The sequence below is a fragment of the Pituophis catenifer genome, unplaced genomic scaffold, assembly GCF_029215685.1.
Source record: "Pituophis catenifer annectens isolate HBS135680 unplaced genomic scaffold, rPitCat1.0.hap2 SCAF_17, whole genome shotgun sequence".
NCBI lineage: Eukaryota > Metazoa > Chordata > Lepidosauria > Squamata > Colubridae > Pituophis > Pituophis catenifer.
Genome location: NW_027256897.1, coordinates 5,348 through 22,882, shown reverse-complemented (window position 1 = coordinate 22,882; position 17,535 = coordinate 5,348). Strand labels below are relative to the sequence as shown.

Below are 17,535 nucleotides of genomic sequence, written 5' to 3'. Positions count from 1 at the left end.
GCTCAACAGAAGTTCTGGGGGGAAAAGATAAAAACAATTTCAGGCACAATTACGTTTTATTATTTAGGAAAAAATAAAACAGGGAGGGCAACGTGCCGACAACGGCTCCTCCTCCGCTTTTGCCCAGGATCGTGGCAACCGAGAAACAAAGCTCCAAAGTGCAGAGCCACACCAAAAACACCGCTATTCTATGCTCCTCTGGAAGGGACGAGCCGCTTCCGTTGGCCTTTTTCGCACGGCCGCCGGCTTCCTCTTCAGACCTCTCTGAAAGGGTTTCCTGGCATGACGGATTTCCTGTCCGTTCATCGCGACCTTCCCCCAGTGCCTTTGAAAAGGACTTTCCTGCCATGGCCGACATCCGGTCCATCTTTCTTAGTCATCCCTCCAACTTCCTCGTGCGGCAACCTTCTCGGCACGGCGGACTTCCTGTCCAACTTTCATAGTCATCCCCGTACTTCCTACTACCACGATAAAGTAATATCTCGATAGCTTCAACGCTATCGCTAAAGGACAGAAAACAGTGCCCTCCCGTGGTCCAAGCAGATATAGCAGCCACAATAAGAAATAAACTTTTAACTGCGTTTCAAGGTTATCCTCCTGCATCTTTATTATTAACGTCTGATTAATAGGGCGACAGGAAGCCACTTTGCTGCAAGAGAGGAAAAGAAATCCTGCTTCCAAACCCTTAAACAGAGTTGAGAAGACCTATGATGGCCTATTAATATTAATGTTTTTGTAATTATTTTATAATTTATAATTTAATAACTATTAAATTAAATAAATTTAATATTTATTTAATATTAAATTTTTAATATTAATATTTAATAAAAAGGTTTATTTCTTTTTGTGGCAGCAATACCTGCTTTGGCCACAGGACGGCAGAGTTTTCTGTCCCATAGCATTAACATTGAGGCCATCCTAGTTAAGGGACAGAAAACCGTGTGCCACCCGGTGGTGAAAGCAGGTACTGCAGCCACAAAAAGAAATAAACCTTTTAGATGGCATTTTAAGACTATTATTCTGTAACTATTGAAGCCTTTGAATTCGGTTGAAGGCTTTTGAAACACGATTCTTTCCTCTGTGCCTGTTCTGCAGCCCGAGGAATAGAAAATTGTGCCATCCAGCGGTCCAAGTAGGAATAGCAGCCACAAAAGGCAATGCTGCCGAATTCTGTGCCAGCGCTTCTCTGAGCGACCTTCCTAGTATAGCCGACTCCTTTCTGCCCTTTGCCAGCGTCCCCTTCCAATTTCTTTTCGCAGCAGCCTTCCCAGCACGGCCGAGTTTCCGTCCGTTCTCCGCGGCCATCCCCCCCAACTTCCTTGCGCAGCGACCTTCTCGGCACGGTGGGATTTTAATGGAATTTTGCATTAAATTTTGCATTTATTTTTATTCTGCATTTTTATGATTAAACGTCTTATTAATATTAATAGGGCAACAGGAGGCCCAGGGGCTGCAACACAGAAATAGAAGAAGGAATCCTGCTTCAAAAGACTTAAACCGACTAAAAATGGCCTACGATAGCTTCAATGCTATTGCTAAGGAACAGTGCCATCCTGTGGTCCAAGTAGGTATAGCAGCCACAAAAAAAAAAACACTTTAATGGCCTTTAAAAATTATTTATCATTATTATTAATGCCTTATTACGGCATTAATATTAATAGAATACATCTCAACTCATAAGCGAAAGAAAGAAAAAACCCTAACCAAATAGATCATACTAACAGACACACAATCCTATATACATATATACGCATAACATAACATAACATTACGTTACGTTACGTTATGTTACGTTACAGCACGGAAACGGCATCGGTCGCCCTAGTAAATGATCTCTGGCGGGCCAGGGATGGGGATTGTTCGTCCATCCTGGTCCTTCTTGACCTCTCAGCGGCTTTCGATACCATCGACCACGGTATCCTGCTGCAGCGGCTCAGGGGGATAGGGATAGGAGACACTGTTTTACAGCAGTTCTCCTCCTACCTCTCTGGTCGCTTGCAGGCTGTTTGGGCGGGGGGTTAGGGATCTTCCCAGAGGCCCCTCACTTGTGGGGCGCCTCAGGGATCGGTTCCCTCCCCTCTGCTCTTTAACATCTACATGAAACCGCTGGGTGAGATCATTCGTGGTTTTGGGGTGAGGTATCAATATGCTGACGATACCCAGCTTTACATCTCCACCCCCGACCACCCTAGGGATGCCCTTTCCGTGACGTCCCACTGCCCGGAAGCGGTGCCGGTTTGGATGGGGAGGAACAGACTCAGACTCAACCCTTCCAAGAACGAGCGGCTGCGGATGCCGGCATCCCGGGATCTGGAGGTTCCATCTTTAGCGATCGGGGGAGAGACCCTTACTCCCTCCGATAGGGTCCACAACTTGGGGGTCCTGCTGGATTCTCAGCTGTCCTTGGATGATCCTCTGACGGCCGTAACCAGGGGGGCCTTCGCACAGGTGCGTCTCGTGCGCCAGTCGCACCCTTTTCTAGACCGGGATGCCCTCGCCACGGTCACTCACGCCCTCGTTACCTCTAGGTTGGACTACTGTAACACCCTCTACATGGTGCTGCCCTTGGGATGCGTCCGGAGGCTCCAGCTAATCCAGAACGCAGCCGCACGGGTAATTACGGGGGCTTCTCGATACTCCCGTGTAACACCTCTCCTGCGTGAGCCGCACCGGCTGCCGGTGGCGTTCCCGATTCGTTTCAAGGTGCTGGCGCTTACCTATAAAGCCCTTCACGGCTTAGGCCCGGGGTACTTGCAGGACCATCTCCTGCCTCTCTCCCATCGTCCCGTGCGCTCTCACACAGCGGGCCTCCTCAGGGTGCCGTCGGTCAAACAGTGTCGGCTGACGGCCCCCAGGATTAGAGCGTTCTCTGTGGGAGCCCTGACCCTCTGGAACGGATTGCCCACCGAGCTCAGGACAGTCCCCGATCTCCTTTCCTTCCATCGCGAGCCGAAGACGTGGCTCTTCCGTCAACTCAACCGATCCATTTGGGTGTACACCGTTATAATTTTAAACCGTTTTAATTGGGGTGTTGATTTTAATTTTATTTTGTTGTGATTTGTATCTGAAATTGTCATTTTGTAAGCCGCCTTGAGTCCCTCGGGAGAAAGGCGGCATATAAATCGCAATAATAAATAAATAAAATAAATTATATTACAGCAGCGTTGCGCTGGCCCTGCAAGTCTACAGTACTAAATAGTTACGGTGTTCTATCGTAGACCGGTAGAAGGAGGTCATCCGTCATCGTTCCACCTTGTTTTTCCGCAAGATCCTGAGGAAACGGAGTCTCCGTTGAGCCTTCTCGACTACCCGGAGCATATTATTTTTCCAGGCGAGATCATCACTAAGATGGAGTCCCAGGAATTTGAAAGAGGAGACCCTCTTCTCCACACAGCCTACCACCACGATAAAGTAATATCTCTATAGCTTCAAAGCTATTGCTAAAGGACAGAAAACAGTGCCCTCCTGTGGCCCAAGCAGATATAGCAGCCACAAAAAAAAGAAAAAAAAAGAAAAAAAACCTTTTTAATAACATTTAAAGATTTTTATTCTGTATCTTTATTATTAAAAGCCTTAACCTGAGGTCAAAAGGTCTACAACGGCCTCCACGCTAAGGTTGACAGAAAACAGCGCCATCATGTGGTCCAAGCAGGGATCGCAGCAACCAAAAAAGAAACTTTTTAAATGGAATTTTAGGGTTGTTATTCTTTATTATTAAAACTTTATTAATATCAATAGGCCATCACAGGCCTCCTTAACTCCGGTTAAGGCTTTTGAAGGGGATTTCTTTTCCAGTTCCTGTGTTGCAGCAAACGGGCCTCCGGTTGCTTTAATAAATATTAATAAGACGTTAAGAATAAAGATACAGGATAATAACCTTAAAATCCCATGAAAAGGGTTTCTTTTTGCAGCCGCAGTACCTGTTTTGGCCACACGAGGGCACAGTTTTCCGTCCCATGAGTTCCAAGTTATCGCTAAGGTGCAGAAAATTGTGCCCTCCTGTGGTCCAAGCAGGTATCGCAGCCAGAAAAAGAAAGAAACCTTTTCGATGGCATTTTAAGATTCTTCTGTGCCAGCTCCGCAACCCTGGAGAAAACAGTGCCCTCCTGTGGTCCAAGAAGGAATAGCAGGCAGAAAAAGCACGGTCGCCGATTTTTTCTGTAGCAGCGCTTCTCGGAGCGACCTTCCCAGCGTCAGCGCAACTTTCCGTCCGTCTCCTGTCCAAGCCCCATCGCCGTTGGTAAAAAACGACCTTTTAACTTTCATTTTTCATTTTTACTTTTTCAGGGCTGCTCTGGGTAAACCTTTACCTTTACTCCAACCTTTCTTCTCCCCTTCTGTTCCTTCCTCTCCCTCCTCCTCCTTCCTTTGTTCTTCCTAAGGGTCCAAGCAGGGATCGCAGCGACCAAAAGAAAGAAACTTTCTAAATGGAGTTTTAGGGTTGTTATTGTTTATTATTAAAACTTTATTAATATCAATAGGCCATCACAGGCCTTCTTAACTGCGGTTAAGGCTTTTGAAGCGGGATTTCTTTTCCAGTTCCTGTGTTGCAGCAAACGGGCCTCCCGTTGGTTTAATAAATATTAATAAGACGTTAAGAATAAAGATACAGGATAATAACCTTAAAATCCCATGAAAAGGGTTTCTTTTTGCAGCCGTAGTACCTGTTTTGGCCACACGAGGGCACAGTTTTCCGTCCCATGAGTTCCAAGTTATCGCTAAGGTGCAGAAAATTGTGCCCTCCTGTGGTCAAAGCAGGTATCGCAGCCACAAAAAGAAAGAAACCTTTTCGATGGCATTTTAAGATTCTTCTGTGCCAGTTCCGCAACCCTGGAGAAAACAGTGCCCTCCTGTGGCCCAAGGAGATATAGCAGTCACAAAAAAAAAAGAAAAAAAGAAAAAAAAAACCCTTTTTAATAGCATTTAAAGATTATTATTTTGTATCTTTACTATTAAAAGCCTTATTAATATTAATAGAGCAACGGGAGGCCCAGGAGCTACATAACAGGCAAAAAGAAAGAAACTTGCTTCAAAAGCCTTAACCTGTGGTCAAAAGGTCTACAACGGCCTCCACGCTAAGGTTGACAGAAAACAGCGGCATCGTGCGGTCCAAGCAGGGATCGCAGCAACCAAAAGAAAGAAACTTTTTAAATGGAGTTTTAAGGTTGTTATGCTATTCATTCTTCGACCACAGGAGGGCACTGTTTTATCTAGGGTTGCGGAACCGGCACAGAAGAATCTTAAAATGCCATGGAAAAGGTTTATTTCTTTTTGCGGCCGCGATACCTGTTTTGGTCACACGAGGGCACAGTTTTCCGTGCCATGAGTTCCAAGTTATCGCTAAGGTGCAGAAAATTGTGCCCTCCTGTGGTCGAAGCAGGTATCGCAGCCACAAAAAGAAAGAAACCTTTTTGATGACATTTTAAGATTGTTATCTGTACGTATTGAAGTTATTCTTCCGTGCCAGTTCCGCAACCCTGGAGAAAACAGTGCCATCCAGTGGTCCAAGAGGGAATAGCAGGTTTTCAGGGCTGCTCTTTTACCCTTTACCTTTATTCCAACTTTTCTTCTCCCCTTCTTTTCCTTCCTCTCCTCCTACTTCCTTCGTTCTTCCTTCATTCTTCCTCTCCTTCTCTTTCCTACTTCCCCTTCCCTTCCCCCACTCCTCTACTCCTCTTTCCCCTCCCTTATCTTCCTCTCCTTTCCCCTTTCTTGTTTCTCCTGTTCTCTCCTGTCCTCTGTTCTCCCTTCCCCTCTCTCCTGTCGTTTCCCTTTCCAGTTCAATCCTTTAGGGTTTAGGGTTTAGGGTTTAGGGTTTAGGGTTAGGGTTTCGTCTCATTTCCTGACTTCCGGTGGACTGGAATCAGTTGGCCAGCATGTGCATGCACGCTGGAGTTGAGCTAGGGCAACACTCGCATGCCCACCAATATGGCTCCGCATGCCACAGGTTCACCATCACGGGACTAGAGCTTCCCATCTCCTCCCAAGGGAAGGGAAAGGAGGCACAGGGCAGGCAAGCCTGCAGGCTCCGGCACCCGTTCTCAGGACCTTTAGTTATCGCTTAGAGCTCTTCGCAGGTAACCCCGGCCTGCATTTTATGGAAAGAAGCTGGGGAGGGGAGCTTTTGTGCAGGGCCGTTGGCACCACTGGGTGATGCGAAACATCAAAATCCAAGGGAAACCATTAGAATGTTGTTGTTGTTGTGTGTGTGCTTATCTACATATACCCAGCTAGTTTAGAGACATAATACCATACCACTTTTGACAATAACGTTTCAGCCAATAGAAACTCCTGGCTCAATGATTCCAACAGTTTAGGAAGTCTTTGACCGAGGAGCATTCGGGCTAACGCTCCATGGATGGAGAATGGAGCCGGAAGCCCTGCCGTGTTGCAGTTTGAAGCACCCGTGGGTGTGTGCAGAGATTAATCCACTCTGTTGGCAGAAAGAGTGCCTGTTTGGTGGATAGGAGAGTCTTGGGGCCTCTTGGTAGAGGTAGGCCGGTTGTGTTGCTTTTTGGAAGTAGTCTGACTCTTGTTAAGAAGGACTGCTGTTTTTCGCAATCAAGTTGTCACACTTTAAAAAGAAATCATAAGTGCAAATTTTATATCCTGAATTGGAAACACGCATCTTATGATTAGTCACTTTAATAGGGAGATTATCAAGAAAAATATAATCCGTAAAAATACTATACACGTGTGAAATGTATGTTAGTCTATTTAAGACTAAGGATGAGAGCAGGGCCCGAGGGATCAAGCCAGGGAGGCGTTTCCACACGCCCCCATCAGCTCTCTCCTCCTTCTCTCCTCTCGCAGACCCCTACGACCAAGCAACGATCGCCAAGGAGGAGGTGAAAGAAGAGGAGCCCGAGCCCTTTCAGAAGATTGGTCCAAGTACGATTGACCGAGTTTGCAACTTAAGTCATTCACCAGCTTTCAGTGTTTCAGAGCTGAGGTTTCAGGCCCAAGCCAGGGATGGAGCGGTTCTCGCAAAGGCAGGAAGCTCTCACTAATCCAACAGAAAGAGCACATTCTTTGCCTGTGCGGGACCCGGATTCCATTCCTCTGGGCACAGCCGGTAACAAGTCGGAAAATCTTCCTCGGATGTATCTTTCATTGGGGTTTGTTTAAGGAACACCGCTAGCAACCGCTAGGTTTTCCAAGGCGTAGCAGGCAGAATAACTCCCAGGATGCCCGAAAGGTGCTCGGTATCAGGTCTGCTCGTCGGTCCATCCGTCCCACGACTATCGGCACCGACCGGCTGCAGGGCTCTGAACATCCGTTCAAGCAGAGGGGTTTTTCCCAGCCCTTTCCTGGAAACGCAGGGGTGAACCCGGAGCTTTTGCACGCAAAGCAACAGCTCGAACTCGGACCGTGGCCATCCGTCAGGAGACAAGCCACCCGCTTGCAAATAGCACTCCTAAGTAAACCCAAAAATTAATCTTCCACGTTTGACATAGAGAAGAAACAAACACGGTCGAGTCGGGGAATTATAAAATTATTCTTGCTTCACGTTACATACTGTTATAAGCATCTGGTTAAAACAATCCAATTTGGCCAAAGTATTTAGATGTAAATACTTTATTGCAAAGAGAAGGAATTAAGCGCACGTTATTTATAATTTATAATTTATAATTATATTCAGACTTAGGAAAAACATTCCACTTGCATGTCTCGTGACTTAATTTTAGAATTCACAAAGAGCTGTTCATTAAAGGGGAAGATATTGTCTAAGTATTGTCCTCTGGGATAAAAAAAAGGACGTTACCATGTTTTCTTCGGGAATAGGGTGAAACTGAGGGTGGGGAGCGATATTAAAACTAGAAATTGATCACGATCTGAGAGGATAACTACCCCTCGTAAGCGGTGATGAGAGCGCGACTTGGCCTTTGCTGTCCGCGACGGTTTATACAGCCCCCTCCCAAACGCTACTTCCGCAAAAGGAAGTCTAGCCTCTGTAGCAGCCGTGTGTTTTAAGCCTCTCTCCAGGAAAGAGAGCTGGGGCAAAACAGAGGAAACAGTTACCATGAAGGTGGGCGCCCAGGGCCCCCTCGGTCAAGAAAACTTGGAACTCATCTGACGAGGTCACGTGGGAAACGTCTAGCCTGCTATGCTCTGAATTGAGATCCACGTTTGGGTCAAGGGTTTTTGGGAAAACCTTTTCTCCTTCTGAAAATTGTTTTCTTACTTTGTAGAAACAGGTAGTCCACGCCATCCCAGGAACATGTGGCCCTTCATGCACCAATCCACGAGTATCCAGCTGTGACACAGCAACCGGGGAGACCCCGGGATCCAGGATCTTTCAAGGCAGAGGCCCATCGCACCTCTAAAGTGATCACGAGGGAGAGACCAGTACCGGCATATCTCCCTGATAGCTGTCCTTTGGGGATATATTTTGAGAGAAGGAGTTGTTCATATTTCAGTGCCAATAGTCAGGCCAGATTGCCTATAATTGTTAATACTATCTTAAACTGTAAATAAAATTATAGCTGTATTTTGCAGTTTACACCTTTTTGACAATGTAGATTTTTCAGCTGGACCCATCACCTGCTTACGGCTTCTATAAGATACCGTAGCTGTTTCTTCTCCGTAAATTGAAATATTCAAAAGCGCGGGAACCCCATTCGCTTACCGGTTGCAGCCATCCCCTTCCAAGGACCGGCCCCTCGGTCCCATTCTCCTCCCCGCACCCGTCCCTAGTCCGAGGGACCGCCTCTGTCCTCCACCACCTCTTCCGCCAGGCCACCCGGGCTCCTTTGCCCTCCGAATCTCCAGCGGCAGTCTTACTCAGTTAAAGCCTGCTCGGATTTTGCTTTCCATTGGACCGGTTGAAAGGCCAAGACGTAGGACAGGAAAGCCTCCTTCAGCTCAAGCATCTATCCCTCATCGCCCAAGGCAGCACGTAGCCTCATGACAAACAGTCCCCTCCATCGTCCCCCCTTTCAGTCCATTGAGGTCGATGGCCATCCCCTCGTCCCCACGGAAGCCGATTCTGCACGTTAACGGTAATTTCTTGAGGTAAGACTTTCTTTGTCCTGTCCTGATCCGTTAGGACTGCTGTTTTGAGGGGGAGAACGGCATCCTCCCCTTCACGTCTGCACCTCAGCATGTGGCTCTTTTTGTAAGACGAATAGCCCCAGTCTTGTAATCTGGGGGTTTTGCGGGCAAGTGCTGTTGCAGAGGCTTCGTAGGGGAATCGGCGGTGTCAAATTCAACGCATCCTTCTGTCTTCTTACGCTGCGGAGAAGATTGCCCGTAGCCTGCTGATAAGACGACTGTCTTAGGGAGATGAACGGCATATACTGTAATTTTTGGAGTATAAGATGCTCTGGACCATAAGATGCACCTACCTTTTTTGGTGAGGAAAACAAGCAAAAGAAATCTGCCTCTGGCTCCCAGCAATTTTGCCTCGTTACAGCAAAATAGCCTTCTTTACTTTCATTTTTATTTTCAGCATAGCTTGAGTAGCACAAAAAAAAAAAAAAAAAAATTGTTCCCAGCCATTTACCTCTTTGCAGCAAGCAGCAGAGGCCAGGCCAAACAGCTGAGAGTTGGGCTGCCGATCCAATCAACTCGTGCTAATTAGGCTGTGCTGAAGCTGAAATGGGCTGTTTCTTCTTGTTGCTTGCTGCAAGGAGGTAAATCACTGGGAGGCAGAGGTCAAAGGTTAAAGGTCAGGGGTGTCAAAGGTCGGGGTCAAAGGTTGGGGTTAGGGTTTAGGGTTTAGGGTTAGGGTTAGGGTTCTCCACACAGCCTACCACCACAATAAAGTAATATCTCTATATCTTCAAAGCTATTGCTAAGGGACAGAAAACAGTGCCCTCCTGTGGCCCAAGCAGATATAGCAGCCAGAAAAAAAAAACCCTTTTTATTAGCATTTAAAGATTATTATTCTGTCTCTTTATTATTAAAACTTTATTAATATCCATAGGGCATCACAGGCCTCCTTAACTCCGGTTAAGGCTTTTGAAGCGAGATTTCTTTTCCAGTTCCTGTGTTGCAGCAAAGGGGCCTCCCGTTGGTTTAATAAATATTAATAAGACGTTAAGAATAAAGGTACAGGATAATAACCTTAAAATCCCATGAAAAGGGTTTCTTTTTGCAGCCGCAGTACCCGTTTTGGCCACAGGAGGGCACAGTTTTCCGTGCCATGAGTTCCAAGTTATCGGTAAGGTGCAGAAAATTGTGCCCTCCTGTGGTCAAAGCCGGTATGGCAGCCACAAAAAGAAAGAAACCTTTTCGATGGCGTTTTAAGATTCTTGTGTGCCAGCTCCGCAACCCTGTTGAAAACAGTGCCCTCCTGTGGTCCAAGAAGGAATAGCAGGCAGAAAAAGCACGGTCGCCGATTTTTTCTGTAGCAGCGCTTTTCGGAGTGACCTTCCCAGCGTCAGCGCAAGTTCCCGTCCGTCTCCTGTCCAAGCCCCATCGCCGTTGGTAAAAAACGACCTTTCAACTTTCATTTTTCATTTTTACTTTTTCAGGGCTGCTCTGGGTAAACCTTTACCTTTACTCCAACCTTTCTTCTCCCCTTCTGTTCCTTCCTCTCCCTCCTCCTCCTTCCTTTGTTCTTCCTAAGGGTCCAAGCAGGGATCGCAGCAAGCAAAAGAAAGAAACTTTCTAAATGGAGTTTTAGGGTTGTTATTGTTTATTATTAAAACTTTATTAATATCAATAGGCCATCACAGGCCTTCTTAACTGCGGTTAAGGCTTTTGAAGCGAGATTTCTTTTCCAGTTCCTGTGTGGCAGCAAACGGGCCTCCCGTTGGTTTAATAAATATTAATAAGACGTTAAGAATAAAGATACAGGATAATAACCTTAAAATCCCATGAAAAGGGTTTCTTTTTGCAGCCGCAGTACCCGTTTTGGCCACAGGAGGGCACAGTTTTCCGTGCCATGAGTTCCAAGTTATCGGTAAGGTGCAGAAAATTGTGCCCTCCTGTGGTGAAAGCAGGTATCGCAGCCACAAAAAGAAAGAAACTTTTTAAATTGAGTTTTAAGGTTCTTATGCTATTCCTTGTTGGACCACAGGAGGGCACTGTTTTATTCAGGGTTGCGGAGCTGGGCACAGAAGAATCTTAAAATGCCATGAAAAAGGTTTCTTTCTTTTTGCGGCCGCGATACCTATTTTGGCCACAGGAGGGCACAGTTTTCCGTCCCGTGACTTCAAAGTTATGGCTAAGGTGCTGAAAATTGTGCCCTCCTGTGGTGAAAGCAGGTATCGCAGCCACAAAAAGAAAGAAACGTTTTCGATGGCGTTTTAAGATTCTTCTGTGGCTGTTCCGCAACGCTGGAGAAAGCAGTGCCCTCCTGTGGTCCAAGAAGGAATAGCAGGGAGAAAAAAAAATCCCTTTTTAATAGGAGGTTAGGGTTAGGGTTAGGGTTAGGGTTAGGGTTAGGGTTAGGGTTAGGGTTAGGGTTAGGGTTAGGGTTAGGGTTAGGGTTAGGGTTAGGGTTAGGGTTAGGGTTAGGGTTAGGGTTAGGGTTAGGGTTAGGGTTAGGGTTAGGGTTAGGGTTAGGGTTAGGGTTAGGGTTAGGGTTAGGGTTAGGGTTAGGGTTAGGGTTAGGGTTAGGGTTAGGGTTAGGGTTAGGGTTAGGGTTAGGGTTAGGGTTAGGGTTAGGGTTAGGGTTAGGGTTAGGGTTAGGGTTAGGGTTAGGGTTAGGGTTAGGGTTAGGGTTAGGGTTAGGGTTAGGGTTAGGGTTAGGGTTAGGGTTAGGGTTAGGGTTAGGGTTAGGGTTAGGGTTAGGGTTAGGGTTAGGGTTAGGGTTAGGGTTAGGGTTAGGGTTAGGGTTAGGGTTAGGGTTAGGGTTAGGGTTAGGGTTAGGGTTAGGGTTAGGGTTAGGGTTAGGGTTAGGGTTAGGGTTAGGGTTAGGGTTAGGGTTAGGGTTAGGGTTAGGGTTAGGGTTAGGGTTAGGGTTAGGGTTAGGGTTAGGGTTAGGGTTAGGGTTAGGGTTAGGGTTAGGGTTAGGGTTAGGGTTAGGGTTAGGGTTAGGGTTAGGGTTAGGGTTAGGGTTAGGGTTAGGGTTAGGGTTAGGGTTAGGGTTAGGGTTAGGGTTAGGGTTAGGGTTAGGGTTAGGGTTAGGGTTAGGGTTAGGGTTAGGGTTAGGGTTAGGGTTAGGGTTAGGGTTAGGGTTAGGGTTAGGGTTAGGGTTAGGGTTAGGGTTAGGGTTAGGGTTAGGGTTAGGGTTAGGGTTAGGGTTAGGGTTAGGGTTAGGGTTAGGGTTAGGGTTAGGGTTAGGGTTAGGGTTAGGGTTAGGGTTAGGGTTAGGGTTAGGGTTAGGGTTAGGGTTAGGGTTAGGGTTAGGGTTAGGGTTAGGGTTAGGGTTAGGGTTAGGGTTAGGGTTAGGGTTAGGGTTAGGGTTAGGGTTAGGGTTAGGGTTAGGGTTAGGGTTAGGGTTAGGGTTAGGGTTAGGGTTAGGGTTAGGGTTAGGGTTAGGGTTAGGGTTAGGGTTAGGGTTAGGGTTAGGGTTAGGGTTAGGGTTAGGGTTAGGGTTAGGGTTAGGGTTAGGGTTAGGGTTAGGGTTAGGGTTAGGGTTAGGGTTAGGGTTAGGGTTAGGGTTAGGGTTAGGGTTAGGGTTAGGGTTAGGGTTAGGGTTAGGGTTAGGGTTAGGGTTAGGGTTAGGGTTAGGGTTAGGGTTAGGGTTAGGGTTAGGGTTAGGGTTAGGGTTAGGGTTAGGGTTAGGGTTAGGGTTAGGGTTAGGGTTAGGGTTAGGGTTAGGGTTAGGGTTAGGGTTAGGGTTAGGGTTAGGGTTAGGGTTAGGGTTAGGGTTAGGGTTAGGGTTAGGGGTTAGGGTTAGGGTTAGGGTTAGGGTTAGGGTTAGGGTTAGGGTTAGGGTTAGGGTTAGGGTTAGGGTTAGGGTTAGGGTTAGGGTTAGGGTTAGGGTTAGGGTTAGGGTTAGGGTTAGGGTTAGGGTTAGGGTTAGGGTTAGGGTTAGGGTTAGGGTTAGGGTTAGGGTTAGGGTTAGGGTTAGGGTTAGGGTTAGGGTTAGGGTTAGGGTTAGGGTTAGGGTTAGGGTTAGGGTTAGGGTTAGGGTTAGGGTTAGGGTTAGGGTTAGGGTTAGGGTTAGGGTTAGGGTTAGGGTTAGGGTTAGGGTTAGGGTTAGGGTTAGGGTTAGGGTTAGGGTTAGGGTTAGGGTTAGGGTTAGGGTTAGGGTTAGGGTTAGGGTTAGGGTTAGGGTTAGGGTTAGGGTTAGGGTTAGGGTTAGGGTTAGGGTTAGGGTTAGGGTTAGGGTTAGGGTTAGGGTTAGGGTTAGGGTTAGGGTTAGGGTTAGGGTTAGGGTTAGGGTTAGGGTTAGGGTTAGGGTTAGGGTTAGGGTTAGGGTTAGGGTTAGGGTTAGGGTTAGGGTTAGGGTTAGGGTTAGGGTTAGGGTTAGGGTAGGGTTAGGGTTAGGGTTAGGGTTAGGGTTAGGGTTAGGGTTAGGGTTAGGGTTAGGGTTAGGGTTAGGGTTAGGGTTAGGGTTAGGGTTAGGGTTAGGGTTAGGGTTAGGGTTAGGGTTAGGGTTAGGGTTAGGGTTAGGGTTAGGGTTAGGGTTAGGGTTAGGGTTAGGGTTAGGGTTAGGGTTAGGGTTAGGGTTAGGGTTAGGGTTAGGGTTAGGGTTAGGGTTAGGGTTAGGGTTAGGGTTAGGGTTAGGGTTAGGGTTAGGGTTAGGGTTAGGGTTAGGGTTAGGGTTAGGGTTAGGGTTAGGGTTAGGGTTAGGGTTAGGGTTAGGGTTAGGGTTAGGGTTAGGGTTAGGGTTAGGGTTAGGGTTAGGGTTAGGGTTAGGGTTAGGGTTAGGGTTAGGGTTAGGGTTAGGGTTAGGGTTAGGGTTAGGGTTAGGGTTAGGGTTAGGGTTAGGGTTAGGGTTAGGGTTAGGGTTAGGGTTAGGGTTAGGGTTAGGGTTAGGGTTAGGGTTAGGGTTAGGGTTAGGGTTAGGGTTAGGGTTAGGGTTAGGGTTAGGGTTAGGGTTAGGGTTAGGGTTAGGGTTAGGGTTAGGGTTAGGGTTAGGGTTAGGGTTAGGGTTAGGGTTAGGGTTAGGGTTAGGGTTAGGGTTAGGGTTAGGGTTAGGGTTAGGGTTAGGGTTAGGGTTAGGGTTAGGGTTAGGGTTAGGGTTAGGGTTAGGGTTAGGGTTAGGGTTAGGGTTAGGGTTAGGGTTAGGGTTAGGGTTAGGGTTAGGGTTAGGGTTAGGGTTAGGGTTAGGGTTAGGGTTAGGGTTAGGGTTAGGGTTAGGGTTAGGGTTAGGGTTAGGGTTAGGGTTAGGGTTAGGGTTAGGGTTAGGGTTAGGGTTAGGGTTAGGGTTAGGGTTAGGGTTAGGGTTAGGGTTAGGGTTAGGGTTAGGGTTAGGGTTAGGGTTAGGGTTAGGGTTAGGGTTAGGGTTAGGGTTAGGGTTAGGGTTAGGGTTAGGGTTAGGGTTAGGGTTAGGGTTAGGGTTAGGGTTAGGGTTAGGGTTAGGGTTAGGGTTAGGGTTAGGGTTAGGGTTAGGGTTAGGGTTAGGGTTAGGGTTAGGGTTAGGGTTAGGGTTAGGGTTAGGGTTAGGGTTAGGGTTAGGGTTAGGGTTAGGGTTAGGGTTAGGGTTAGGGTTAGGGTTAGGGTTAGGGTTAGGGTTAGGGTTAGGGTTAGGGTTAGGGTTAGGGTTAGGGTTAGGGTTAGGGTTAGGGTTAGGGTTAGGGTTAGGGTTAGGGTTAGGGTTAGGGTTAGGGTTAGGGTTAGGGTTAGGGTTAGGGTTAGGGTTAGGGTTAGGGTTAGGGTTAGGGTTAGGGTTAGGGTTAGGGTTAGGGTTAGGGTTAGGGTTAGGGTTAGGGTTAGGGTTAGGGTTAGGGTTAGGGTTAGGGTTAGGGTTAGGGTTAGGGTTAGGGTTAGGGTTAGGGTTAGGGTTAGGGTTAGGGTTAGGGTTAGGGTTAGGGTTAGGGTTAGGGTTAGGGTTAGGGTTAGGGTTAGGGTTAGGGTTAGGGTTAGGGTTAGGGTTAGGGTTAGGGTTAGGGTTAGGGTTAGGGTTAGGGTTAGGGTTAGGGTTAGGGTTAGGGTTAGGGTTAGGGTTAGGGTTAGGGTTAGGGTTAGGGTTAGGGTTAGGGTTAGGGTTAGGGTTAGGGTTAGGGTTAGGGTTAGGGTTAGGGTTAGGGTTAGGGTTAGGGTTAGGGTTAGGGTTAGGGTTAGGGTTAGGGTTAGGGTTAGGGTTAGGGTTAGGGTTAGGGTTAGGGTTAGGGTTAGGGTTAGGGTTAGGGTTAGGGTTAGGGTTAGGGTTAGGGTTAGGGTTAGGGTTAGGGTTAGGGTTAGGGTTAGGGTTAGGGTTAGGGTTAGGGTTAGGGTTAGGGTTAGGGTTAGGGTTAGGGTTAGGGTTAGGGTTAGGGTTAGGGTTAGGGTTAGGGTTAGGGTTAGGGTTAGGGTTAGGGTTAGGGTTAGGGTTAGGGTTAGGGTTAGGGTTAGGGTTAGGGTTAGGGTTAGGGTTAGGGTTAGGGTTAGGGTTAGGGTTAGGGTTAGGGTTAGGGTTAGGGTTAGGGTTAGGGTTAGGGTTAGGGTTAGGGTTAGGGTTAGGGTTAGGGTTAGGGTTAGGGTTAGGGTTAGGGTTAGGGTTAGGGTTAGGGTTAGGGTTAGGGTTAGGGTTAGGGTTAGGGTTAGGGTTAGGGTTAGGGTTAGGGTTAGGGTTAGGGTTAGGGTTAGGGTTAGGGTTAGGGTTAGGGTTAGGGTTAGGGTTAGGGTTAGGGTTAGGGTTAGGGTTAGGGTTAGGGTTAGGGTTAGGGTTAGGGTTAGGGTTAGGGTTAGGGTTAGGGTTAGGGTTAGGGTTAGGGTTAGGGTTAGGGTTAGGGTTAGGGTTAGGGTTAGGGTTAGGGTTAGGGTTAGGGTTAGGGTTAGGGTTAGGGTTAGGGTTAGGGTTAGGGTTAGGGTTAGGGTTAGGGTTAGGGTTAGGGTTAGGGTTAGGGTTAGGGTTAGGGTTAGGGTTAGGGTTAGGGTTAGGGTTAGGGTTAGGGTTAGGGTTAGGGTTAGGGTTAGGGTTAGGGTTAGGGTTAGGGTTAGGGTTAGGGTTAGGGTTAGGGTTAGGGTTAGGGTTAGGGTTAGGGTTAGGGTTAGGGTTAGGGTTAGGGTTAGGGTTAGGGTTAGGGTTAGGGTTAGGGTTAGGGTTAGGGTTAGGGTTAGGGTTAGGGTTAGGGTTAGGGTTAGGGTTAGGGTTAGGGTTAGGGTTAGGGTTAGGGTTAGGGTTAGGGTTAGGGTTAGGGTTAGGGTTAGGGTTAGGGTTAGGGTTAGGGTTAGGGTTAGGGTTAGGGTTAGGGTTAGGGTTAGGGTTAGGGTTAGGGTTAGGGTTAGGGTTAGGGTTAGGGTTAGGGTTAGGGTTAGGGTTAGGGTTAGGGTTAGGGTTAGGGTTAGGGTTAGGGTTAGGGTTAGGGTTAGGGTTAGGGTTAGGGTTAGGGTTAGGGTTAGGGTTAGGGTTAGGGTTAGGGTTAGGGTTAGGGTTAGGGTTAGGGTTAGGGTTAGGGTTAGGGTTAGGGTTAGGGTTAGGGTTAGGGTTAGGGTTAGGGTTAGGGTTAGGGTTAGGGTTAGGGTTAGGGTTAGGGTTAGGGTTAGGGTTAGGGTTAGGGTTAGGGTTAGGGTTAGGGTTAGGGTTAGGGTTAGGGTTAGGGTTAGGGTTAGGGTTAGGGTTAGGGTTAGGGTTAGGGTTAGGGTTAGGGTTAGGGTTAGGGTTAGGGTTAGGGTTAGGGTTAGGGTTAGGGTTAGGGTTAGGGTTAGGGTTAGGGTTAGGGTTAGGGTTAGGGTTAGGGTTAGGGTTAGGGTTAGGGTTAGGGTTAGGGTTAGGGTTAGGGTTAGGGTTAGGGTTAGGGTTAGGGTTAGGGTTAGGGTTAGGGTTAGGGTTAGGGTTAGGGTTAGGGTTAGGGTTAGGGTTAGGGTTAGGGTTAGGGTTAGGGTTAGGGTTAGGGTTAGGGTTAGGGTTAGGGTTAGGGTTAGGGTTAGGGTTAGGGTTAGGGTTAGGGTTAGGGTTAGGGTTAGGGTTAGGGTTAGGGTTAGGGTTAGGGTTAGGGTTAGGGTTAGGGTTAGGGTTAGGGTTAGGGTTAGGGTTAGGGTTAGGGTTAGGGTTAGGGTTAGGGTTAGGGTTAGGGTTAGGGTTAGGGTTAGGGTTAGGGTTAGGGTTAGGGTTAGGGTTAGGGTTAGGGTTAGGGTTAGGGTTAGGGTTAGGGTTAGGGTTAGGGTTAGGGTTAGGGTTAGGGTTAGGGTTAGGGTTAGGGTTAGGGTTAGGGTTAGGGTTAGGGTTAGGGTTAGGGTTAGGGTTAGGGTTAGGGTTAGGGTTAGGGTTAGGGTTAGGGTTAGGGTTAGGGTTAGGGTTAGGGTTAGGGTTAGGGTTAGGGTTAGGGTTAGGGTTAGGGTTAGGGTTAGGGTTAGGGTTAGGGTTAGGGTTAGGGTTAGGGTTAGGGTTAGGGTTAGGGTTAGGGTTAGGGTTAGGGTTAGGGTTAGGGTTAGGGTTAGGGTTAGGGTTAGGGTTAGGGTTAGGGTTAGGGTTAGGGTTAGGGTTAGGGTTAGGGTTAGGGTTAGGGTTAGGGTTAGGGTTAGGGTTAGGGTTAGGGTTAGGGTTAGGGT

At 47.7% G+C, this 17,535-nt stretch overlaps 1 long non-coding RNA gene across 1 annotated transcript; it reads left to right on the top strand.

Moving 5' to 3' along the window:
• Positions 1 to 4,150: 4,150 nt before the first annotated feature.
• Positions 4,151 to 8,388, top strand: LOC139325892 (uncharacterized). Its single transcript, XR_011601119.1, has 3 exons — positions 4,151 to 4,240; positions 6,814 to 6,891; positions 8,193 to 8,388. It is a non-coding gene; the product is annotated as an uncharacterized lncRNA (long non-coding RNA).
• The last annotated feature ends 9,147 nt before the right edge of the window (positions 8,389 to 17,535 follow it).